At 43.9% G+C, this 24,494-nt stretch overlaps 1 protein-coding gene across 17 annotated transcripts in view; it reads left to right on the top strand.

The window, feature by feature from the left end:
* Window positions 1-5,401: 5,401 nt before the first annotated feature.
* The window catches only part of Myt1l (myelin transcription factor 1 like), a 414,622-nt gene continuing 395,529 nt past the window's right edge, over window positions 5,402-24,494 (top strand). For 4 of the 17 annotated variants that reach the window (XM_074049078.1, XM_074049076.1, XM_074049075.1 and 1 more), the window contains exon 1: window positions 6,646-7,055. The gene's annotated coding sequence lies outside the window, so the exon portion shown is untranslated. The other 13 variants (XM_074049079.1, XM_074049077.1, XM_074049069.1 and 10 more) reach the window with 9 other exon arrangements.

Below are 24,494 nucleotides of genomic sequence, written 5' to 3'. Positions count from 1 at the left end.
AGACAGTTGTGAAGTTTCTTCCAGTCTCAGGTTGTAAAAGGACTGGTGAGTGACCGTGCAGGACAAGCACACACTTATGGGCTGCTTTCTTGTCGCATTCCTGACATAATTGCAATTCTGGGCCAGTGCACTCCCTGTCCAGTGCCTGAGAGATCTTCAAGTATACTTGGGAGACAAATATGCTTTTGAGCTGAGCTGCTACAGGATTTTGGCTGGAGGAGGACCACCACCTAGGAGAAAGCTCAAGGATCCTAATGAGTGACTGAAAAGTGGGAAGCTACTAGGCTAAGATTTTGTGAACAATGGCAAGACAGCCCTGATGACAGGCAGACCACAGGGCCTTTGCACCTCTGCTTGACCTCTGCCTCTGGAGAAACCAGTGTTTAAATGTGGTTTATATGCGTGTGCATGCCATGTCAGTCAGAGTTCTTGCGTGCAAGCAGGCTCACTTAAACAGAGCATGCAGTTTATGAACAAGATGTGGGAAGTACAGGATGCCACAAATGCAGAGTAGGGAGAGTAGAGTGTGTGACTTGCCTGGCGCCATCACACAACTGAGCAAGTTGTATTCTTTTGGTCACAAGGTCAGAGGTGGCATTTATGACATCCTTCCAGCCTTGCTAAAGTCTGTTTCCTTTGCCTCCAGCTGGGTGTCGCTGTTCACCTTGTAGGGTGCTCCAAATGTCTTTACGAGAGACTAAGGCCCAGTGGCTTGGTTTGAATAGGGCAGCAGAGGGTGGCTCTAGTCTTCCTATTGCTCTGTGACAGCCTGACATCCCTGACTGATGCCCCAGCAATCCTCCTTTTCTTTTGCATTCCCTCTCCCTGCTGTGCACCAAGCCTGTGCTCCTGCAGTAACTAGAGTCAAACCCCTCAGTTGACCCTATAAACCCCATTGGCTCCTACAGTAACTTGAAGATCTTAAAGCAAAAGCCGGGAGTGCGAGGCACAGCACCTCGCCTTCTGTCTGTACTATAGCCTGGGCATTCCAGATGTTAGACCCCACAAATGGCCAACACCCGTATTCAAGCATCAGCCTACAACTCCAGAGTGAGCACAAATTTGTGCTCTCTGGGTCCTTGCAGCATTTTGTCATTGGACAGGGGCCAGTCTTGTCCTCCTTGAAAGCTGACTTGTCAGCATCCACAGTATCCATGTGTACTATTCAGTGCACTTGGACACCAATGAATAGACTACCTGACCTGCACAGAGAAAACAGGACCAATAGGACGGATGGCACAGACCTGGAGGCCAGCTCACTGGAAAGAATGCTTAACAGCATACATCAGAGCTGCTCTTCTCAGGACGGACATGCTGCTCCCAACACAAGCACTGAACACTGCCCCTTGTCTCCAAAAGCCACTGTGGCACTTTTACCACTGCCACTGGAGAAACCTTCTTGGTGCAACCAACCTGCCCCACAACCCAGAATGAGGTCATATTGTGCATGGGCAGCCATGTCTCTAAGTCTCAGCTGAAAGTGATGGTGGGAAAACAGATAGTAAGCATTTTGTCATCTGTAGTGAAAGACTCTTCCTAGCTATCAATGAGGCTCAAATGCTGAGCTGGCTCTGCACACAGAAAGGGGGTTCAGATACCCAAAACTCAGAAAGAATTAGAGCATTCACTGCTGAGTGAGCAAGAGTCGCAGCCTTTCTGTCCCCTTGACTGTTTTCTCTGGTGGCTTTCCAAGATTCTCATTCCCCATGATTTTCAGTTTAAAACTCTTCCAGATATGTTCTAGATATGTGTGATGAGTCCTGTTTTCAGAACAATGTAGAGAACTCCAAAGCCAAACAAGGTCAATGGTCTGAAAGGTTTCCTTCCTTCCTCAGTGATGACCTGGTGTACCAGTTGGAAACTCAACCAGAATGCTCTGATCACCTGTTTGCCCCAGGACCACTCCTATGAACTCCTGAGCTAAGAAGCATCCACCCTGTTCTTCAAGTAACTGAGATTGTGAAAGCAATATCAATCTGGTGATATCAAGTTTGTAAATGAGGTATAAAGCCCCAAATTCAAAACAATTCAGAGGCTGATGATGGTGGAGAGAGGCGCGTCTAGCGACGGTTTGGAAAGGCTTGTTGGAAGATTTAGACATTTGTGAATTTGTTAGGCTAGTGAAGGTGAATTGAAAGTACTTATTTTTATAAAATTGTAAATTATATTAAAATTATGGACTTGGTAGGATAGATACTTCGTGTGGATTATATCAGCTTGCTGGTTGTAATCATCTGAACTCTAAATTCTCTTTGATTTTTTTTAGATCTCAAAATTGTCTTTGATGTAATTTATATCTACTTATTTTTTGTCAAGAAGATGAATAGTTTGTTAAAATCAGGCCAAGCGATCTGAATAGGTGCTTTAGATGCCTTCTCCAGAGTCCCTGGCTTGGTTAACCCATGAAAGAACAGTCCACCCAAGATGGCACAGGAGTAAGGAAAGAGCTATGGAGGGCACAGCTGGTGCTGTCTGATTCAACCAGGGAGCTGGAGCTGTGCGACTCACCCACCCTGTGCTGGGCCAACTCCACTTTGGACTCTGGCCACCAAGCTCTCACTCACCATGTGCAGTCAACAACCTGCACCTTACTCGGGCCCGTCTGCTGCTAAAGAACTGGAAAAGCACATAGCTGATGCTAATTTCTTTTGGTGAAAATGGGATTTCCATCATTATCATTTTTGATATGTTAATGTCATCTTTTTTTTTTTGCTCAGGAGAGCCTGGACTTCAATCCTCCCTGCTTCTGCTGCAGCTGGGGTGACAGCCCCAAGCCACCACACCCAGTATTTTTTGCTGTTGCGATGGGTCTTACAAACTTTTTTGCCTGGGCTGAACTTGAACCATGATTCTCCTGATCTCAGCCTTCCAAATGGCTGGGATTATAGACATAGACGTGGCATCCAGCTGTTTTTTTTCTGACTTTCTTTCTTTCTTTTTTTTTTTTTTTTTTGGCACCATGGGGGAGGTCTATGTCAGTGCCTACTTACATCTGGATTCCAGGTTTTAACCATTTGCCACCCAGATATAGTGTGACTGTGCTGTTTGTTAGCATCCTAGGCTGCTCTGAGTTTCCCCCTTAGGTGTCCCTGCCCTCTGTCACTGATACAGACATGAAGCTGAAGAAAAGTAAACAAACCACAAGCTTCCTGTTGCTCAGCTCCATATAGGGGTCCACTTACTGTCTTCCTAGGATGACCTGTGACATCTGAGGAGACAGGGAGGTCCCTGTTGGTAATCATCATTTTGAGACCTAAGTCCCAGCTCAGAACTCAACAGAACAGAAAGGAAAAGAGGCCGTCCTTCCTAGATGGCAAAGAATCAATCAATTGTTAGTTGGGACAATCACACACTCATCCTACAGTTACCTGGGCTATGACCCATGTATTTCATGGTTCAAGACACAGTATTTTATTTCAGGGCACAGCCATCAGAAGGGGTTGCATATTTGAATTATTTTCTCTTAAAAACAAGTTAACAATGTTTATGAATAAATAAAAATTGATACATATAAGTAAATAAATAAATAAATATAAGTGCAATTACAACTTTGAAGCCACACATTTCCTATTTAGTCTGTAGGGTGAACTTCTAAGTGCAAACAAAGGAAGAATTGAGTTAATATCTGGATACAATTGTTGCAGGGTTTAGTTGTAAAGTATGGAGTGACGTTTGCTCCAGATGTTCTCTGGGGTTCCCCCTCCCAGTCCCCACACATCCTGAGGGTTTCACTGCGCCTTCCTGTGGAGATCTGGACTTCAGTGTTTAAGAGTGAAGTGTGGGCTGCAGTGCTGCCCTGCTGCTGCCGCAGCGGCGGCTTCGCGATTCACTTGGTTTTTTTTCCTCTTTAGCCATTTGAGCGCTGGCATCACCAGCTCTAAAACCCATGCCAGGGCTGGGTGGGGACAATCCCTGGAGTCAGATTCAGACTGGGGCAGTGCTGTCAGTCAGACAGGGTGGTAGAATGTGGTGGCACTGGTGAGGGAAGAGGAGTTCTTTGTGGCAGCTGAGTCCAGGGGCCCCTTACCCTAGGGGGAAAGCATTAGAGGCAATTTGTGTCAGTGTGGTGTCCTGTCACATCAAGGAGATGCACGTGTTGAAGCAACGTGGCACACACATACACATCTGCAGTGCCCTGTGTCTAACTCACATGGTATCGTCATGCACATGCATGTATGTGCAAGAAGCAGTCTTACGGATGTAAATCTGTGATTTAAAATATGGTGCCTTGGTATTCTGTAGAGATTGCTTTCTTTCTTAATGTATCTGAGAGGTAAATTTTAACTAAGAAATCAATTTCTTGCTAACCCAGCAGCTGACCACCCTGCATGTGTGTGTGCGTGCATGCATGTGTGCGTGTGTCCTTGCAGACTGTACACTATTTTGCAAGGTGCATCTGGGAATATTTTAGTCACCACAAGTGTTTGAACCACTAGGACATATGCAGCAGCACTATCTGACTTAACCACGCGACTCTTCCCCATGACTTCATTGTGCTTACAGCTTTCAGAGGACTGCTTTGTCCTTCCTAAAACAGAAAACCAATCCCCATTCGCTACAGTGTCATTTTTATGGTTGTTTTGGGAGTCCCCCTGCTCTCCACAGTGACCACCCAGCCTGTGAACTGCCCATCACCAGTGTGACCGCCTGTCTGGCGAGATCAGGGACGGGTGTCGGGGACACAGGAGCCGTGGACAGGGAGAGAACCCACTCCCATTCTTTCACCCACTGTAAATGACTCCTATTCTTTGCTTTACAGAACATCCGATGTGATGCCCAATCAGCTGAAAAAGCTGCACAGACGTCATTAGTTCTGAGAGAGAGAGAGAGGAGAGAGAGAGGAGAGAGAGGAGACTGCAGCTGCTGTGCTGCGTGCTGAGTGGAGTCCTCATTAGGGCAGCGCTATTGATTTCTGGTACACTCTGCAGAGACAGGCTGGAGAAAAGCACATCTCAGAAGCAGGAATTACAGACAAAAATAAGTAGAAAATGATGGTTTCAGGTGGAAACCATGTGTCTGTTACTGAAAGAACCCAAAGGAGGGAATTTGGAGGACAATATTTAAAGATTGTTTGTGACTGATAGTAAAATCTGCAGGAAAAGCAGAGTATAATGAGTTCAGAAAAATTCTTGGCTCTTAATTTCAAGCCATTTTTTTTCATGAGAGATGATAATGGTCTCATTTCCACAATGCATTTTTTAAAAAACCTGAAAATATTGTCATAGACATAGAAAAATATGGTTTATTTGAGAGAATCTTAAAGCTATCCCTGAGAGTTTCGGGGGGGGGGGGGGAAGGGAAGGTTTATTTTCAATAAATTTTGTTAGATAATTGTATCAATTGGTAGCTTTCTTTTCCCACTTCAATTCTCTGTGTTGCATAATATCTAGGATACAGTAACAGTCTGTTTGCAAATGTTCAGAGCAGAACCAAGGTTTCTCCATGGGCTGCGCCTCAGTATGTTCAACTGTGAGCCCCAGAGCAGAGCCTGAGTCCTCTCGAGGTCTGCAGCAAGGATTTGGCCAGAAATTATTGTTGGTCTCAGTCTGCAGGCAACACCCACCCCAAGACTCGTCAACTGCCTCTCGTCCTCAAAGAAAGACTGAAGTAAGTTCAATTTTAAAATCATGGTGTTGTCGGGCAGGCAGGCAGTCTGTGGGCTGTGCAAAATGAGACGAATAGAGCAATCCATTCCCCTCCCCCTTAGCACCCCCCATGCACACGCATGCACACACATACACACGCATGCACGCACATGCACACACATGCGCACACATGCACACAACACCAGGCTGGTAAGGGGAAAGGCAGAAGCCATTATTAGCAAGAACTGTATTGAGCATGCCTGCCAGACTGCAGCAAAGCTGAGCTCCAGTTCCGCCCAGACTCCTGCCCTGCCATTTTCATTTTAATCAGCCTGCTCAGGACGGCTGCTGATTCATTTTGCAGGATGTCCCCCGGGAGCCAAGGTGGAAGCCTGAGGCGAGCCACTCCTGCATGGATGCAGCTCACCACATCAGAGAGGGAGAGAGAGAGAGAGAGAGAGAGGAGGAGAGGGGAGAAGGTGGGCAGAAAAGACTGCCACACGCCACACTCCAAATTTCAATATGGCTAGTTAGATGATTCTTTATGAAATCCAGTATATTGCAGAAAATATAATGAAAGAAAAAAAATGTCACATTGTCATTTCATTATCCAGCTACCCTCTCCAACCTCCCCCCCATACACACACACACTTCCAACGAGTGGCTGGGAATTCTGGTTTTCTTCCAGGTCACTGTGAAGTGTGTGTGTGTGTGTGTGTGTGTGTGTGTTATTTACCTGGTAACTAGCTGGGGTGGTGTACCTGATTTAGCTGGAGTCTTTGATTTGTAGGACTGACAACCTTATTATGCAGTGAGCTTATTATTGATATTATTCTGCTCTCGGTTGCCATGGCCACCTTGTGAGAGACATTCAATTTTCTCTCTTCCATCATCATTATCTATGAGGCCATCTGTTGTGGAAAATGAATTCAGCCTCATTTGCATGACTGATAAGCAATTTTTTTTTTATCTATTTAACAGAAGGTCATATGCCGGGGATTTGGAGCTGGTGAAAAAAAAAGTGAAAAAAAAAAAAAAAAAGCCTGGGAGAGGATGCGTGGGGCTGCGTGCATTAGGGGTGTGTGTGCAAGTAAAACAGATCCCTTAGGCCTGCGAGTCTATCCTCCTGCATTTGTCATTCCTGCCCGGGCGACATTTTTTTTTCCCTAAGCTACTGCACACTAAACAGAGCAAGAGAGCTTTTCCCTGCAGTCTCCGTGAAGCCCCTGGTTTTTCACCCGTTGTTGGTGGGTGCATTTCAATTTTTTTTTTACTCCCTGGACTATGGGTTTTGGTACCAATATTGACTGAAGACAAAAGCAGCCTTTTCCGCCTGTCGGGGTTTGAACATTCCTTCTCGTCCTTCCCAACTTATGGGGACAGGGCTTTCTCTCCTTTCTGTGTGTTTGAGCCAGCAGTTTCCAAAATTGAAGTTGCCGTCCCTTGTGAGCAGTGTGGTCATGTTGTGAGGTACGTGATACTCGTTAGGTTAATTCCGTGCACTTAGTGGGCAGCATCCGTCTCACTGTAGCGCAAGGGCTTGTGCTGCAACCCTATTGTTTGCTCTTTTTTAAAGTTATTTTTATTGCATGGCTGGTGGCTGAAAGGTTCCTGAGGTAGATATCTTGTAATCCACACAAGTCTGTCTCCAGAGCAAAATGGGTATTAGCTGGCATGCCTTAACCGTGATGTTGTTTAGATAGAAAAAAAGAAAAAAATCAAGGACTTGCTGCATGTATAGAACCTGGATGATAGGAGCGTACTGAAGCAAACTTCCCAGACACTTATTGGATAAGTTTACCTTAAAATGAAGAAGGTAATTTATAGTGTTAAAACACTAGCCTATCTCAATGTACTGTGGTACCTGCCTAATTATACGAAGAAAGTTAATTTATGTTACTTAAATTGAGAAACTCAAATAAAGATTTTTTAACAATAACCTCAATGTTTGAAGTTCGTAACAATGAAACAGCATTTCATTTATAACAGAAATATGTCATTTATTGTCACTTATCTTAATAAATTAAAAGTTTAAGCTGCAAGATAGGGCAGAATAAGGCAATATATATAAATATTCATGTGAGAAGTAACTACACAAAATATGGAGCACAGGTTTTGAATTCGGCATTTAGTCATTACAAATGATATTAAAACCATGGAAGCTATAAATATCATGTTATTTATTTAAGTAGGGTCAAAATAAGTCATATAAGAGCTTCTGTATTCAAATGTCTATATTTTTATTGAACAAAATTAACATTGCAGACAAAAGCACCCCACCAACACCCTGTTAGGCACCAGGGTCTTTCTAAGTACCCAACTTCATAAAAGTCATGTGCCATTTTTCAAACAATAAATAAAGGCATGTCTTACATAGAACCATAAAATGTGGTTATTTCAAAAATGAATGTGTTTTGTACAATATTACTTTTTGAAAACAGCACCCTTGCATTCCTATAAGTTTTTATTTCTGTAAAACTTTTAATTTAAAGTGTTGGTTGTACATTATAAGTAAGTGGCATATTCCAGAAAAAAAAGGAAGTTTGCTTTTTTTCCAATCGACCTAGAGGAACACGAATAGTTCAGTCACCTCAAGTGTGATAAGTCAACTGTTGCGAAGTCTCCTTGAAGTCGTCCCTAACTTTAAATCTTATTTATTAAGGACGGCAGCAGTGGGCCCCGCAGATTCATCCGTGTGGTGGCACCTTAAAAGATTGCACTTCTACAACTCCAGTGGACCTCTCAGAGGAAAGAGCAGTTGTTATATAACCCTTCCTTTCTTACTCAGACACATTTTTAAAATATTTTAGCTTGAGTCTGAGAGAAACAAAGCCATTTTAAATATCAAATATACACTTAGAAAGTTTAAAAGCATAAAATTTGGATAGTTTTTGGAGATTGTTTCAGGTGGCACCAGTTTTCTCAGAAGGCAGTAGTTTAAGCAGTGGCTTCTGTTGAGACCTGGATTTATATTACACGATGAGGGATTATGTTATTACCTTTTGATCTGTACGTACAGTCCTAAGATTTGTGAATCAAAACTGTCAACTTCTGCAAAACATACGAGCTAGCACAGTTGACTCTTCGCCTCCTCCCCCACCCACCCCCCAAAGTTAATTACCAATCTTGGTTGGAGTCTTCCTTCCCTCCCTGGCATTTGACTGCTGCTAATTCACTGATTAATCTCATTAATGTGATTATAGAAGGATTTGGAGCTGGCCGCCATTGTTCTGCAGACAGTGCTACTCAGCCCGAGCACTTGCCACCCCATTCAGTTTTGCTGTGATTTTTCAAAGGCTGGTGGAGTGAGCCATTGTGAGCAGGGCTTCTCTGCCTGCTTTCAGCACCGGGAGCTGTCCGCGCTGATAGCAATTGCGTTCAGCAGTGACTGACTTCCTACAGGTTCACTGGCAAAGTGAAAATGACTCACTTTCATCACCTTAATGACTGTGCTCATTGAGGTAGAAGTAGAAGCACCCTTTGTGGTCACAATTGGGTGCTTTGAAGATGGTGGCAGCGAAGAAAATCTTCTGTACTTGAAGATTTTTATTTGATAAAGACCTTCCAGCTGCTATTACATACACACTTCACTCTGTTTTCAAATTATGAAACATGAGCCTGGCAAAATTACTTGTCTATGTGTCATTGTGGGTGAGAACATTACCACTTTGCAGATGGAAACTCTCCCTCCGAATATGTTTAGTTATTAACACAATTTCAGTTTTCAAAAGATGAACCAGGATTCTCCAGTGTTGCAACAGGGCAGGGAGGGGGCAAGGCACAGAAATTTTAACTTCTACTGAGTAAAACTTGCACCTAGCACCATAACTTACCCCAATTTCATAAATTTCTGTTAGAAGCTGAGACCACGGTGGAAAGCCCAGAACTTATGAGCGATAGAAGTGACAGACAAAAACTCTTAAAGGGCCATGAGCACACAGTCTTGTCTGGATTACAAAAGCTGTATAGTCATAGCATGGTTTCAGAAATATGTGGAGGTGTTTAGAGAGGAAGTGTGTGCTGATGGGTTGCCCTCGCTACTCATGTTTTTCAAGTAATCCATTTATTTATTTCTATTCTTTTGAAAAATTCTACTCTTTTGTTTAGTTACATAAACCATTTATTTCACTGTCTGATTTCTTTCTTTTTTCTTTCTTTTTTTTTTTTTTTTGGTCAACCATCAAGGATTAGGGGAAAGAAATAAATTATTTTTCAACTGTAAAGCTTTTTAAAAGTTTTGTATTTGTTAAAATTCTACTTACAATTCAAAATATTGAGTTAATAATCTGATGATTTGTCCATGCACCTTTAGAAATACTTCATACTTTATTTGCTTACTATGCAATTTCCTGGCAACTGTTTCATTCCAAACAACATGAAGTCTTGCTTACTCTTAAATGCATTATACAAAAATCCACACAGACCAGGAAGGAATACTGAGATACTCTTGGGACAAACCCTCTCTGCCCTACCCTTGGACTTGGCCTCAGCCTGGTAGCCCCCCCCCCTTAATCCAGGGCTACAATTTCTAATCAATAAGTAGTTTTCCAGCTGCTCCTTGGACTTTGCCAGAAAGTCGCTCCAGAACTTTGGCCAGGAAGCAAGTGAATGGCAGACATGAGAGTGTCAGGTGTGCTGAGTTCCCAGTCCAGCTTCTCCACAGGATCTTCTGTGTGCACTTGTTTCAAGTTTTTCAGACAGCCATTTCATGAATGTCTCTTTTTCTTTTAAAATCATGTCACATTCCTTAGAGAAGAGTGACAGAGAATAAACTTGAACAAAAACTTGATAATGGTAAACATGCTTTTCAGCCAGCCAAGTTTCAAACTACTGTATTCTGTGATACTATGCCTCACACTCACACTCATCTGTTCCCAACTAAAGACAAAAGGTGCCACACACTTGCAGAATAAAGTACTGTAGACCCGGGGGATTTTGGTTTGCTTGTTTGTTTTGTTTATTCTAGTGTGGGGGAGCTGTCATATTCAAATATCATATATGACTGGTATTTTTAAAAAGACATTTTAAACTGATATATCCCACACACTAAAAATATTGCCTATAATGACCATAACTTGTACAAGGAGTAATACTAAGTACTCAACATAAAGTCATTTATTATCTGATTTTTCTGGCATCAGATTATTTTGTGGTGACAGTTATATATTTTTCCGTCAGTAAGCCATGTTTCAATGCAGTGTGGCTCAGTTTGGAGTATCACTGTGCTCTTTCTCTCTCTAACTCTCCCCTGTTTGTCTCTCTGCTTCTCTCTCCTCTGTGTTTCATTCACACCTGCATTGTTACAGCATACCCAATGATTTTCAATGCATGTTTCCACAATAAGACTGTTTTTAGTGCTGACATCATAATGAGTCCTCAGGGTACCTGCAGAAGTAATCAGAGATGGCAGAGAAAATATAATCCAGGTGTTGCAAAACTAGAAAGAATGCATAAATACTTATTGGTGATATAAAAGAAAAGCAACCAACATTGCTGTTCTAGAAGGAAAATTTTCCTACAATGTCTGTCTCTGTAAAAAAAGAAAATCCCCACTCCCCACGGGGAGATGATGAGAAAAGTTGGGAGGGGTGCTGTGGTGGAAGTGTAAGGAGTATTGTGCTCTGAGAAGATGGAGTGGTACAGGGTGTTCCCTGGAAGCCTTTCTGGCTGTCGGGCTGCCGTGGTGTCTGCCAGGGCTGGCTGGGAAGGGAAGAGGACCCTCTGTAGTAACCAGTGAGCCTGGACTCCACACGTCAGGCACAGGCTGGGTCTTAGAGGAATTGCCTTTGAGAGCTGGAAGAGGGTGTTCCTGGGAACTCAGGACTTCTGTGTCAGTCTCCCCACGAAACCAGAGTCTGCACTGTGCCTGTGGAAGCCTGCAGCAGCTGGCCCGGAGGCTCTGTCCTCTCTCTCTGAGCGCGGGGAGCTGACAGAGTGGAGGTCTTGGAGGGTGGGGTGAGTGGGACCGGAATGTGACCAGCACGTGTGGAGGGCTCTCCAGGGCAGACAGAGAGCTGAGTGTGTGAGAAACAGCCTGCCGAACAGGACTGTGTGATGGACACCAACTCTTCTACAAAGAGGTACCGCTTTCCTTTTATTTAAAGATGACACGGGATTTTTGATTTGCCTGGCTGTTGTAGCTCCCAGCTTTCCAGTGTTATTTCAGTGTTATTTCTTAAGGACGTCCACACAGCAGTTTCTCCCCCTGCCTGGCCATCTTCAGCGCTTGCTTGACTACACATAGCACTTCTTAGGATCGCGTGGTCTGGTGTACAAACGAGCCAACAATGACTGTCTCAGCCAGAGCTGCCCCTTCGGTCCCTTTTAGTTGAACACCCCTGCGGGCCGGCTTGTCTGCATGCTGCCCGAGTTGTTGTGAAACAGGAGTGTATGCATTCATGGCAAGCCCGGGAGGGGAGGCACTCAGAGCCTTTATGATTTCATATGGCCTTCCCAGCCGTGAGTGTACAAGACAGGCTTGCCGGCTAGAAGGGTGCAGCCACCACCAGAGTACGGCATTTGTGGCTTGACTCAAGAAGCCATCTATAAAACCAGCACTCTTTCTAAAACCTGGGGAGATGCTAATGAAATCCATATATCTGTCTTCTGTTTTGCATTTTTGGAATGTTACAGGATCAAGTCTTTTTCTAATAAACTTTGATTTTTTTTTCTTAAAATACTACTAAAAGGTGGATGATATTGAAACTTTATTAGAGCAATAGTTCTGTCTCTTGTTTTAAGGGGAATGATAAAAGGAGCTCACACTGAAACAGAAATACAGTGGGGCTGGCGAGCCGAAAGCGATTTTAAGAACCACTTACAGTTAACTCTTGTCTCTCCGTTCTTCCATCTGAAGAAGTGGCTGGGGAGGTCTTGGAGCCTCTTTTTGTTTTGCTTTGATGTTCAAGCAGCAGTGCTGTTTAAAGCACCAAGGTTCAGCTGACTTGCGTGAGGTGTCTTTGGCCAAAGCATGAATGCACCATAACATCAGTGGTAGCAGAGATAGTTTTAGATGTGCTCTCTCGGTCCCTGTGAAGAGCCTGACGCTGGTATTTACAGTTCCCATCTATTCCATTGTATACAGCAGTGACACACACTCTGCTCTAGAGATTCAGAGGCCTGTGTACAATGTGGGAAGCCCACAGCATACATCCCAATCCTGTCTGACTGTGCTGCAAGATTAGGAAACAAGGAGGGCAGAAATGACTGGTGTAACCCACAGCTGAATGTAGCTTGAAAGATAGCTAGATCAGAGCTCAAGTCCCCTCCCCTGGTAGGATTTGGGAAAGCGGCTATGTTTGGTATTGCTTAAAGGATGCAGCTTGAGCAGGGTAAGTCTGGGTGTTGTTCTGCTGCAGCAATGTGGTCTCTAAGGAAACCTGTGCTTGGTGCTCACCGCATGGGCAGGACGGGCAGCCCAGGGCCGTCTGTCTGTTGCCTTTTAATGGAGGCTGCTCCTCATCCACCAGGCAGAACTCTGCAGGCATGCCTGTCTTCCCTGGCATTTAGTGGTGTCAACTTATTAATTTCCATCTTCGACTTCAGGCCTGTTAGTTTCCTGTCTGAAAGCATTATTACTTTTGTCGATGTGGAAAATAATTAGCATACAGATAAGACGTGGTCCCGTGTCTGCGCGCCGGTAGAGAGAGGAGATGAGCACTGGAGACTTGATTGGACGGATGGAGCGCAAATGGTGGGCGTTCAAAAGCATTGCAAGAGTTTGGTAGTCGTGGAGCAGGCTGGAGAATTTTCTGGGTGAGTCCCTAAGATGGAAGGCAGGGGTGGCTGCTGTGGGAAGGACTACAAGTCAGGAGCTGGCTTAGCTGCAGGAGAGGAGGCAGGCACAGATCATTCATTCGGACCACTTTGTTGTGCAGTTCTCCAGGTCTCTCTTTGACACCCCTCCAGGTAAATATGTTCTGTCCCCCTGTCGTTTCCAGAGCATAGGGCCCACTTCCCAAAGTGGAGCAAAGTTCAACTCCTAGGGGCAGTAACAAAAGAATAGCCATTCACTGCTGGCTTGGGTGGTTACTCCATCCATCTTTCTGTGCCTAGTTCTGAAGTGAAAATTAACTGTTTACAGATTATTGTTTTCAGAAATTTACAGCAGTCATTATTCAACGTGTTTAATTAATATTTTCTGGAACAGTGTCTCAAGACCAGCAGAATTAGCAAATGTTGTTTCAGTGAAAGCCCAGACGCAATTAGTTTTGACTAGTATATGTTTTTCTTAGCTAGAAGAAGATTTTAGCTCGTTTAACCAGCAACTTACTGGAGATGCTGAAAATTGAACCGAAGTTTCTATTGATCTGTAGAAGCTACAGAAAGGAAATCTGAAAATTACCACAATCTTTGATACCGTTCTATTCAGAAAAAAATGGAGACCATTTTTGCAAATCAACCCACTGAGTTGGGAAGTGAGAATAAAGCATGCTAGAACCCCAATTCTCTATTGTCATCAGTGATGGGGATTTCTTATGTAATTCTGGGACTGTATAGCTGCAATATGGGTGTTTCAGAATTGAGTCCAATGTACCACCTTCTGGGGGTTCACTGATAAATAGTTCTAGCCTCCTATTCTGAAGAGACAGGCTTTCATTTTAACTGACCTAATTATTTCATTTGCTTTTGAGTGGAACTCAGGTAGAAATTCCTATTCTTTTTCTGTGTTTTTGCAATTTCCTGAACATTTTAGATAACTTAATGCTTTCATTTTGATTTTATTTTTAAGCTTTATTTCAAGTGTTGCTCTACTTTGGTTGCCTTAGAAAATGAGTGAATATTTGACAGAAAATACAACTTTTTTTTTTGGAGGGGGTGATTTCTTTTATTTAAAAACTATAGCTCTCTAAAATATGAGAGAATAAAAACCCTTCCAACGTAAATCTTAAGCACAAGACACTGGAAAAGATATCAGCCCCCTCGTGAGAGGCTGTGAAGCTTGGTTTTCATCATTTTCCTGGTCATATTGCAAGTTTCTGAATATTCATGGTGAAATGTATTTTTTGCATAATAGGTGACTTCTCTATTTTTATATCAATGCACATATATTCACAGATCATTTTTTCTATTGTACTCTTAAATGAGCTAGTAAACTAGAAGGAGAAAAAAAAACCCTGAGTTTTAAAAATATTTAACCCAAGGTGTAAATGACAAATTGTTCTCAGATTCATCAACTCTTAACTAGAGAAAAGTAATACCCATTCTTCTATTGCTACATTTCATTTTAGAGTTGATCTGGGACTTATGTGAGGAAAACAACTCCTTTCTGTTGTGTGATGGGTTTTAACTTTCTTGGGACAAAATATCAGCATCCTCCTTTTAATCTCAGCTTGTCCACTGGAAGCAGGAGAGACACTCGAATGTCACTTATCCACAAGGTTTTCTTTCTTTGTGCCTGGCTGTCTCTCACAGGTGAAGTCTTTCTTTCTTTTTTTTTTTTTTCTTGTTTGTTTTATAAGGGCCACAATTATGTCATATGAGTTTTCACTTGACAGAGTTACTTTGTGCCACTTGCTGTCACATTAGTTCCCAGACTCTGAGTTGTTGGGAAGAGCTTGCTCCAAAACACAATGAAAGGTCCCAGAGATGGAAATGTGTTGATGTGCAAAGGCCTGAAAATGAAATTTCTGAGGGAATTTTTTTCCTTTTTGAAGTTTGGCTTTTATGTTGAGTATCAACTTTGAAAGGAACTGCAGCTTTCCACTGCAAAATTGTCTAACCCACGCAGGAAGTTCCAAAATCTTAGTCCAAACGTCGGGCTGTCCGAGTCGGCTCGGTGTGGGCAGCAGTATTTGGTGTCTCAGTAGGACCGTCCTGTGACATGCATGCTACATGCTGTGCTCTTAGTAGGGTTCCTACTGACTGTGAATGAAAAGCCATGCAAACACTGTTCTTCCAAAATGTTTCTTGACCTTATTTCCTTTAAAATTCTGTGTTATGATGCATTCGTGAGCTCTTCGGAGTCCATAATTGATTTCTTCAATGGCTGTGTGACTGTATGGATATACGTGCTCTTGAGATGCATTTTCACACAGGGTGAAAACGCTGTGTGTAGGCTCCAGGATGTGAGCCATTGCGCTTACGCGTGTGGCATGTGTGCCTGCCTTAGACAGACGCGTGCACTCGTTAATATAGTTGAAAGAACTTACTTAGGACTCAATGTTATAGACTGACTGTTCTTTACCAAAGTCCACTGCTTGGATAGCACACTCAAATTGCTTTGAAGAAGATTACCTTGAGGACATGGGGACTGTCAGGATTAGGACTCTATGTCAAATAACTCAGAGAGGAATAATTTATTGAAGACTCTTTTTTTGCATATTGACAAAGATTTTCATTATAAGATTCCTAACTCAAATAGGGTTTTGAGTACTTCATTCCATTGTCTCAAGCTGGATCCACAATGTGTTTTAATTGGCACTCAGCAGAATGTTTTGGTTTTTTTTGTCCAAAAGTCAGCATTTCCCCCTCAATCCTAGGGGCTACCACAACACTGAACCCTGAAAACAGGGGACAATTAGTTCTCAGAAGCTGACTGTGATTTGGCCCCAACTCCCCTCCCTGGTAACACGTCCTCCCTGAGCCTATGCCATCTGAGCAGAGCTGAAAGCAGAGCACTGTCGCCATGAAACAATGCTAGCCAGACTGGTGGTGGAAATAATGGAGTCTGCAGGGCACCCCATAGAGAGCCATCAAATCAAGTCTGCTCTGGAGCTGTCTGCTGGATTGCGAACATTCAGAAATCAATGCTGCATCTGCTAGTGGACCCTCTGGTTCGCTGGAGCCCCCACCTGCCTAATGCATCTGGGCCAGTTTCCTTCAGGATAAATTTAATACGTCTTGAGGGCCAGGCGCAAGCAAATTGATTCTATCTCTGCACCAGAAAAACTCATAAACATCTGTAAGAACATAGATTTCCAGCAACCCCAGGATTAGAGGATGCTATTTTGTGAAATATTCCAAGCCTACTCCCTTTATACCTCATGCCAGCATGGCATTTTTTAATTAGGAAGTTGATTAAAAAGGGCACGGTAGAGCAGGGATGTATGGTCCTTTGGCATCCGTCCAGCTGTTTGTTGTCTGGTTGGGGGAAGGCATCACTCATCACCAGTTGCAGGAAAGAGAGGGGTTATAAGGCGAAGGGATGGTGAGGACAGACTCCGTCCTGCCGTGTGTATGTGCTGATGGCAGCTGGCTGGGGCTCCCTTGTGCAAGCCTTTCTGCCGACGGACTTGCTGGTTTCCTTCATGACCCAGGTCACGTGCACTTTGCAGATAACTTGGAACGTGGAGGTGTGTTGCCCTGAGGGACTCTGAGGTTCCGATTTTTCAGTGGTCATTGGAAAAAGTCCTAATTGCTTGTGTTTTCTGGATGTAGGACTGTTTTTGATCCCATATTCTGTAGGATGGAGTCAGTGGTAATAGTGTCTCTAATAGGCTGTTCTGTTTATCCTCAAGAGTACTGGTCTTGTTTTTGTTTTTGTTTTTGTTTTTTTCTAAGGGAAATTCCTTTCTTTACTGGCTCTCTTTAGGGCTTGAAGTATATTATCACAGGAATAAAATTTTATGCCTAATTGTAGTGTTCCTATGGCTAATGTGGTGTGGATAAGCACCATGTTGTGAATTTAACCCTGTCCATCTCTCTCATTGTTTGAGCATGTCCCCAAGATCAAGTGTACAAAAGAAAGTAGAAACAGACAGCCTCCAATGGCTGACCCTAAGTCCTCTGAAGTGGAGGGGGCCTTTCACATGACCTTTAGGGGCTCTTCGGAGCTCAAGGCAGGGGGTGACACCATCACCCCAGGGGACAGATCAGCTGCTGGGCAACGGGGTTCTCTTGTTCTCCTTCTATCAGCACTTCCCTGCAAATTTACTAATTATTTTTAGATTCTGCCTTCTAGGACAGTCAAGTGGCAGGCTAGCTGCAGCCAGTAGCAATGGTGGAAGCTCAGGGGGTCTCAGCGTCTCCACCTAGAAAAAAAAAGAATAAAAGTTAGTGCTGATGATCCAAAGTATCAAAGGAAGTCAGCTCTTCCCTCCACTCCAGGGATGAGTAGTCACTCAATGGGCACATGTCAACACCCTGCTATGTGAGGAGCACAGAGAGATGGAACTGCCCAGCAAGGACTCAGGCCATAAACACACGTATATCCATATACCCACAATCCTGATGAAGGGTAATTGCAAATACCAATCCTCTAGATGAACTTTTCCTTGAATATGTTTTGAAATAAGTTAAATCACTTTTCTGACTTAAGAAGAGTGGGATGAACCTTGCTTTCCCTTTTTTGGATGATTAATACTTCAGGAACCCAGGGAACCATTCTGAAAGTTAGTGCTCATTTGCAAAGCATTGTATAACCACATTTCTCTATTAATTGAACACACGATTCCAGTTTATTGTCTTCCTATAAAATCTAGAGCTAAAATTTTTGGCTATGTGACGGTTCTGGAGAGCCGGTCTTCACCCCCTGTGGTTTCTTCGCATGTGTGGTGTGTGTGTGTAGTGTCCCTTTATGGGGTGCAGAGTTAGGGTGGAAACAAACCTGTGTTCACCTGAGCGCATGAGGCAGCAAACAGAACACGGGGTTGAGGAAGGAATGCTGGTAAATACCAGGTACCTGATTTTCTATCTCTGATACCAGAAATGAATAGCACCATGTTTTGGGTGCAGCCTGGTTAAGGCTGCTGACTGAGGGCCAGTCTCTCTCGTTGAGCAGGGGGGTCCCTGGTCCACTACACTCATCTCTGCTCAGGTCTGTGACCTGGACAGGTCTGCTGCCGTGCAGACAGCTGAAAGGCAGCCACCTGGTCATCCCCACCACCATTGGCTGCAGAGCTCGGAGAGGAGGAGGAGGATAATTCAAATCAGAAACTGGTCCTGTGCTCAGACCCCCGCTGCTGAGTAGCTGCCACATTGCCACGGTGCCAGCCTGACGGAACATACCTGCATGCTCAGAGCTGAGGCGCCTGCCATTACATCCTGTAAAAGACAAGTTGGGCTGGAATTAGCATTTCATATTCTCTCAGAGTCTGGAAATTTAAGTAGCTCAGCCATCAAAAAGCCACATGTCTTTGCTTAAAAATGGAACTGAGGTTATGTAAAGCAAGTATTGGTTGGTGTTAGTTACTTGTGCAAAACAGGAAAGAAAATCTTTATGATTTGCTTAGGTAAGTTTTGGTCTAATTTATTACTTGTCCTCTGTCTAACATGGCATGCTTGGCTCTGAATTCATAAAATTTCCACTGAATTTGTAATTTAAACCTTCCGATAGCTTTTGCAATTTATTTCAAAGTCCTGAGGAGAATGGAGGTCGTTTTATTATCCAGATACTTTTTAGCTAATTTGCTGTTACTGGGCTTTTGTTAGCTCCAAAACAACCCTTTCCCACAGGGACACACAGTGCGCACCAAGCAGTGTCATGTCTGTCCTCCAGGGACAGGTGACACACCTGTTTACAAACGGGCTGGGCCACCTGTTCCTCAGGCTTCAGAGTTAATGATCAGAACAGGATCTGATCAAGGGCTGTGGGACAAAGGTCACTTTTTAACACATGACACCCCAATATCTGTATGGAACTAAGCATCAATCAGAAAGTACACTCAACCTGAGATAAATTTCAAAATTACAATAACCAGCATTCCAAGGACTAGATGCAGAACGTGTGAGCAGGAGTTGAGACAGTGAAATCTTACCCTTCATCCTTTACATTTTCAAAATCCAGAGAACACAGATTAAATTATTTCTTTTAGCTTTAAGGGTATCAGTGAAAAGAAGGATTACTGACTGGGAAACGAGCACCAGAGAAACGACCTCTCTTAAAACAAGTCAATGAACAAACAAACCTGCACTGCAGCCTTTCCACACTTCTCCACTACATCCAACGCCACCCCTCCCCTTCCTTCTGTGACCAGGAACACACAGCAGGGCCGTGGCACCATCACCTCTAACTTCTTGGCTTTCACCCACATGCCATTTGCTCCTGCCCCTAGGTTATTGTTTAACTAAAGGGGGAGTCAGGAGGACCATTAAACATTTAGTTAGCAAAGGTATTCCTTTACTGAGTTCTTCGGTCTCCACCAAGAGGTCACACACACTTTGTTCAGCCTGGCTCAGTCCATCAGCCACACGGCACATGGGCTACAAGGATCTCGCTAGTTCTCCAAAATATTCAAAATGACTCATTGGCCACAGGAAAACTACTTTTCCATGAGTTTATGGGAAGATATTTTCACCAAATATTAAAAATGTATCCATTTTTTCTGTACTTTCTGAGTGAGCTGTTCCATCCGTAGTTAATCTTGGATAAAGTCCAGATGGGAAGGACCTGCAGCCTAGACCCCTCTGCAGGTGATTTGGGGGAGAATTTGAACAGATCACGTTGGCCTTCCATCTTTAGTGTCCTTGTTTAAGGTCAGAGGTGGGACTCCTTCATTTCTCAAATGCCTTCTAGTTCCAACGAGGGGGGGATGTCACTGAATTTGGTGTAACTGTGTGATGGTGGGCTTGATTCCCACAGCAGAGAAATGCAGGAAGCAAGTTAAAAACACGTACTGGGAAGAGGCGCTCCTGTTGAATCAACTGTTCTAACCTAGCACCACTATAGTCAGATGATTGACGTGAAATCCACCTAATCAAATACCTTTTAACGCCAGGCATGGGGCTCAAACCTGCAGTTCTAGTACTGAAGAGGCAGAGAACCGGAAGATCACAATTCAAGGCCAGCCTAGGCCAAAAGGTAGTAAAATCCCATCTCAAACAATAATGATGACAGATGTCTGTCATCTCAGCTCCACAGGAGCAAAAATAGGATTGCAGTCCAGGCCAGCCTGGACATAAAGCAAGGCCCTACCTCAAAAATAAGCAAAGCAAAGGGCTGGGGGAGTGGCTCAAGCGGTAGGGTCCGGAATTCAACCCCCAGTGTTGTAAAGAAAAAACATCAGTTTTCAGTCATCTAAATAATCACTGAGTATGTGTGAAGCTCAAACATGTATCTGAGAATTACCTTCTCTTAAGCTTGCTTCTTCCTTAATTTTATATATTTTGTGCCCATGGCTTTTGGCAAGTGTTCATTTGGTCATAAAGAATTCACAGGAAACAGCCTGAGCTATGTGGCTCTCTGGTCACTGTTCTGTTTCTCTTAATCTGGGAGTACTGTGACTGTCTTGACCTGTCCTGATGCCAGCAGATAAAGCGTCTGTGATTAACATGACTTGGTACTGAAAGAAGTAGCTCCACTGTCTTGACGGCACACACCCTTCCTTTTGAGAAGTCAACTTTGTCAGCTGAAATCTGTTATATGATCCAAGTCTTAATCCTAGTAGCCTAGAGCAGAAGGCACCACCATGGCAGGTGAGAACTTGTGGGTTCCCCAACTCGTGCTAGCCGGTATGTACGTCAATTTCCCAGTGAAACAGAGAAGAGCAGGTTCTTACAGTGGGGGAAGGAAATGAGCTGAAAAGCCAGGCCCATGCAGAGGTGGACAGCCCTCTCTCTTCACTCCCCAAGCCTGGACTTCTCACCCAGAGCACCAAGCCTTTCCAGGTCACTGTCACCAAGGGCTCCTGGAGAAAAGTAAAATAGAGCAGGGTGGGAGTAGGAGAGGTTGGTCAGTAGATACCAAGTTACAGATGGATGGGAGCAAAGAGCCCAGAGAGGACAATGCACTGCCTACTCCAAAATGCCGGAGGAAAGGGATGGAAGGTTTTATCACAAAGAGAGGACCAGTGTTTGAGGACATGGGCATGCCCAGCCAGATTTGAGCATACTCAGTGGACACACCTAAGTACCACATGTTGCCCCGTAAATATGTATAATTGCATGTGTCGATTTAAATTTTTAATTTAATTTTATAACATAATTTTAAAATTATACACGTATAATTTACTGGAACAATCCGTTCTTTTGAAAACTTCTCGCTGCACATTGAGAAGTACTTTTCATGCTGGGAGAGATGGGTGACCATGTGCACTAGGGAAGAAGGGGGGATGGGAAGGAATGTGAAATACAAACGCTTTTTCTCCTTTTGAGATTAAAAAGAGAGAGGAAATTCACAGACCACACAGATAGGCTTAAGACATCCAGTTGGCTTTTTTTCTTTTTTTTTGATGATACTGGGGTTTGAACTCAGGGCTACTTGAGCCACACCCCAGCCCCTTTTGCTTTAGGGTCTCATGTTTTTGCCTGGATTTTGAAAGTGAGATATTGTAAAGAGAGACCAATAGAAAACTCATACTTTTGGAAGATTGAAAGTAATATTGAGTGACAAGACCCCCATTCTGTTATTCAAGTTCAAACCATTTATATATTAGAGCAAGGAGACAGTGAAAATAGAAGACCAGGAAAGCAGCTGTTAACAACAATAACAGCACAGATTGTGTAGCTATCGAGTACACCAAACTGTAGGCTTTACTCATGGATCCCATCACAGGAAGTCCACAGAACCTACAGAACCTACAGAACCCTACAGTGCTCTCATTATGTTCATACATGTACAGTACAAACCCACCTAGTAATGGTTTGTTTGGGTTTTTTCAAGAGTTTCCAAAGCTGGGCACTGTGGCTTAAGCCTGTAATGCCACTACTTGTGAAGCAGACATTGGGAGGATCACAAGTTGAGAACAGTCTGAGCAAAATCGACAAGACCCACATCTCAACAAATAAGGTGATGTGGTGGTGCACACCTGTCATCCCAGCTACACAGGAAGCATAGCCTGCATTCCCACCTGGTCTGGGCAAAAAAGGGAGACCCTATTTCAAAAGTAACTAAAAGCAAAAGGGTCTAGATGTGTGGTTCAAGTGGGAGACCACCTGCCTAGCAAGTGGGAGGACCCGAGTTCAAACCCCAGTTCCAAAAAAAAAAAAAAAATTTCCAAAAGTGTACCCACTTGTATCTAACTGTAATAAGCCTAGACTTACTGTTTCTGCTGAATACCTAACAAGAAAGACTTTTTTAGTTATGTTGTATTTAAAAAATAACTCCACAATACCTAAATGAGCTGAGAACACTTAAGAAAATGAAATCATTATTTCCCCTTTGCTCTGGAAGTCTGTACCTGCATGCTGGGCTTTCTCTTTTCTCGTAGAAGGAGAGAGGCATATGAAAAAGCTAACGTCCTAACAAGCTCCATAGCAGCAAGGGTGGAGCCCTAGCAACGCCTGTGAGTGTAGGCATGGAGGCGAAAAGCCATTGCACTCAGGATCCAATATGGTGCTCCAAATAGAAGACCCCACTCTAGTGAGGTCAGATTTAAATGACCTCTTAAGAGTGAAAATGCCCAGAAATCTCTAATTCTCTTTCAGCATGTTTCAGGATAGGACCAAGACAGTGGTATGAAACAGCACCCATCAGCCTTTTACTAGTCACGCACACGTCCTCCTGTTCCAGTCTCCTGGCAGCTTATACAGTAGGCTCTTTCCTGTACTGACTCTTAGGAAGGTGCCCTTCCCTCCTCTCTTGAACAATTTATAATTTAAAAAAAAATAGTTATTTGGAACTAACCTGTGAACCTTAATCATGTTAACTAGCGAACACCAGGTTTATTGCGTTCTGTCAGATTCTCTTGACTTAACCAACAGAATCGCCTCTACTGGGCTTCAGGCCTTTTCAGAGAGTACTTCCTAAAATCATGGCTGCTCCCCACATCTGGCCCAGCTCAGACAGTAGTGCAGGCAGAGAACAATCCCAGGGCTAGGAAACTTTGATTGCCCTAGTTATCCCAAGTTTTGTTTTTCTGTCAACTGAGCTCTTCAAGAAACAATGCATTGCATTTCAGAAAAGGACTGTTACCATGCCAAGGACACAGAAAAGATGGCGCCCCTCACCCTTTCTGTGTTGAAGTACTGGCGACAGTGAACAGGTATAGAAGGCGATTCCTTCATGTTCTAAGATCACTGATGTTTCCTTTCCTTCTCTGGGCCCAGGCCACCCACAGGTTGTCAATCCTCTGCTTCATTCATCTTTTTCAAACAATGGCCATCCACCCATGAGCCCATTCACCAAGTCTGTTAGGGATCTTCCCCATCTTCCTCCTCTTTCCTCTCTGCCTCTAACCACAACCTCCCTCATCCCATTTCCTCGTGCCCCACTTGTACCAGTCTGTCCCCACCTTTCAGGTGAAACATCTTTGGTATTATGTGTCCCCTGCCACTGGTCAGCCCAGAGCAGACATCGTCTCTAGCTCTACAGGGTAAGCTAAGAAGAAAGTATATGCGGGATTACACCAAATCAGTTGAAAATCGTCAGCAAAGCTCAGAAGTGCTATATTCTTATATTCTTGCATGCAAAAAAGAGAGAGAGAATTGTGTTTCGCTTCTCAGTGGTCCAGAAAAGAAATTGCACAGTCAGAAGCTGAGACGGAGGGATGAGGATGTGAGTAAAGGCCAGTTGGTCTGGTAGGAGCATAGCAGGAGCAGAATGACCAAGGGCACAGTGGGAGGCAGGTGGGCCACACTGGCAGGTAGCTGGACCCTCTTGTTTCTGATTAGATCTCTTCTTTTCACAGCTGCCTTTCCAAACCCTGACAGCAGGCGCTCCTCCACCACCATCCACAAAGCCAGGCTGTCTCTCCCAGAGCAGAGGGTTGCAGTCACTTGTAACTGAGCATTATGACTTGTACACATTGCATGAGCTACTGGAGGCCCTAACTGCTACAGGGACATGCACTTGGCCTCCCAGACTACCTCTGCAGACCCTGTTCATACATGGGAGTGGGTGTGTACTGCTCAGTGACCATCCAGAGTGTTCTTGCTGAATGGACTGGGTTGAGAAACTCTAGGCTGAAGATTTGGGCTTTTTTGGCAGAACAGGTCTGCTGTCCAATCCTTCCTCCAAGCCTGAAGAGAAGCAGGATACAATGCAGGTGTAATTGCCCTGGGCAGGTGATGCATGAGGACAGAGCCCTTACT

The sequence above is a fragment of the Castor canadensis genome, chromosome 12 (assembly GCF_047511655.1).
Source record: "Castor canadensis chromosome 12, mCasCan1.hap1v2, whole genome shotgun sequence".
Lineage (NCBI taxonomy): Eukaryota > Metazoa > Chordata > Mammalia > Rodentia > Castoridae > Castor > Castor canadensis.
The sequence above is the reverse complement of the archived record's forward strand: the minus strand, read 5'-3'. Positions and strand labels throughout refer to the sequence as shown.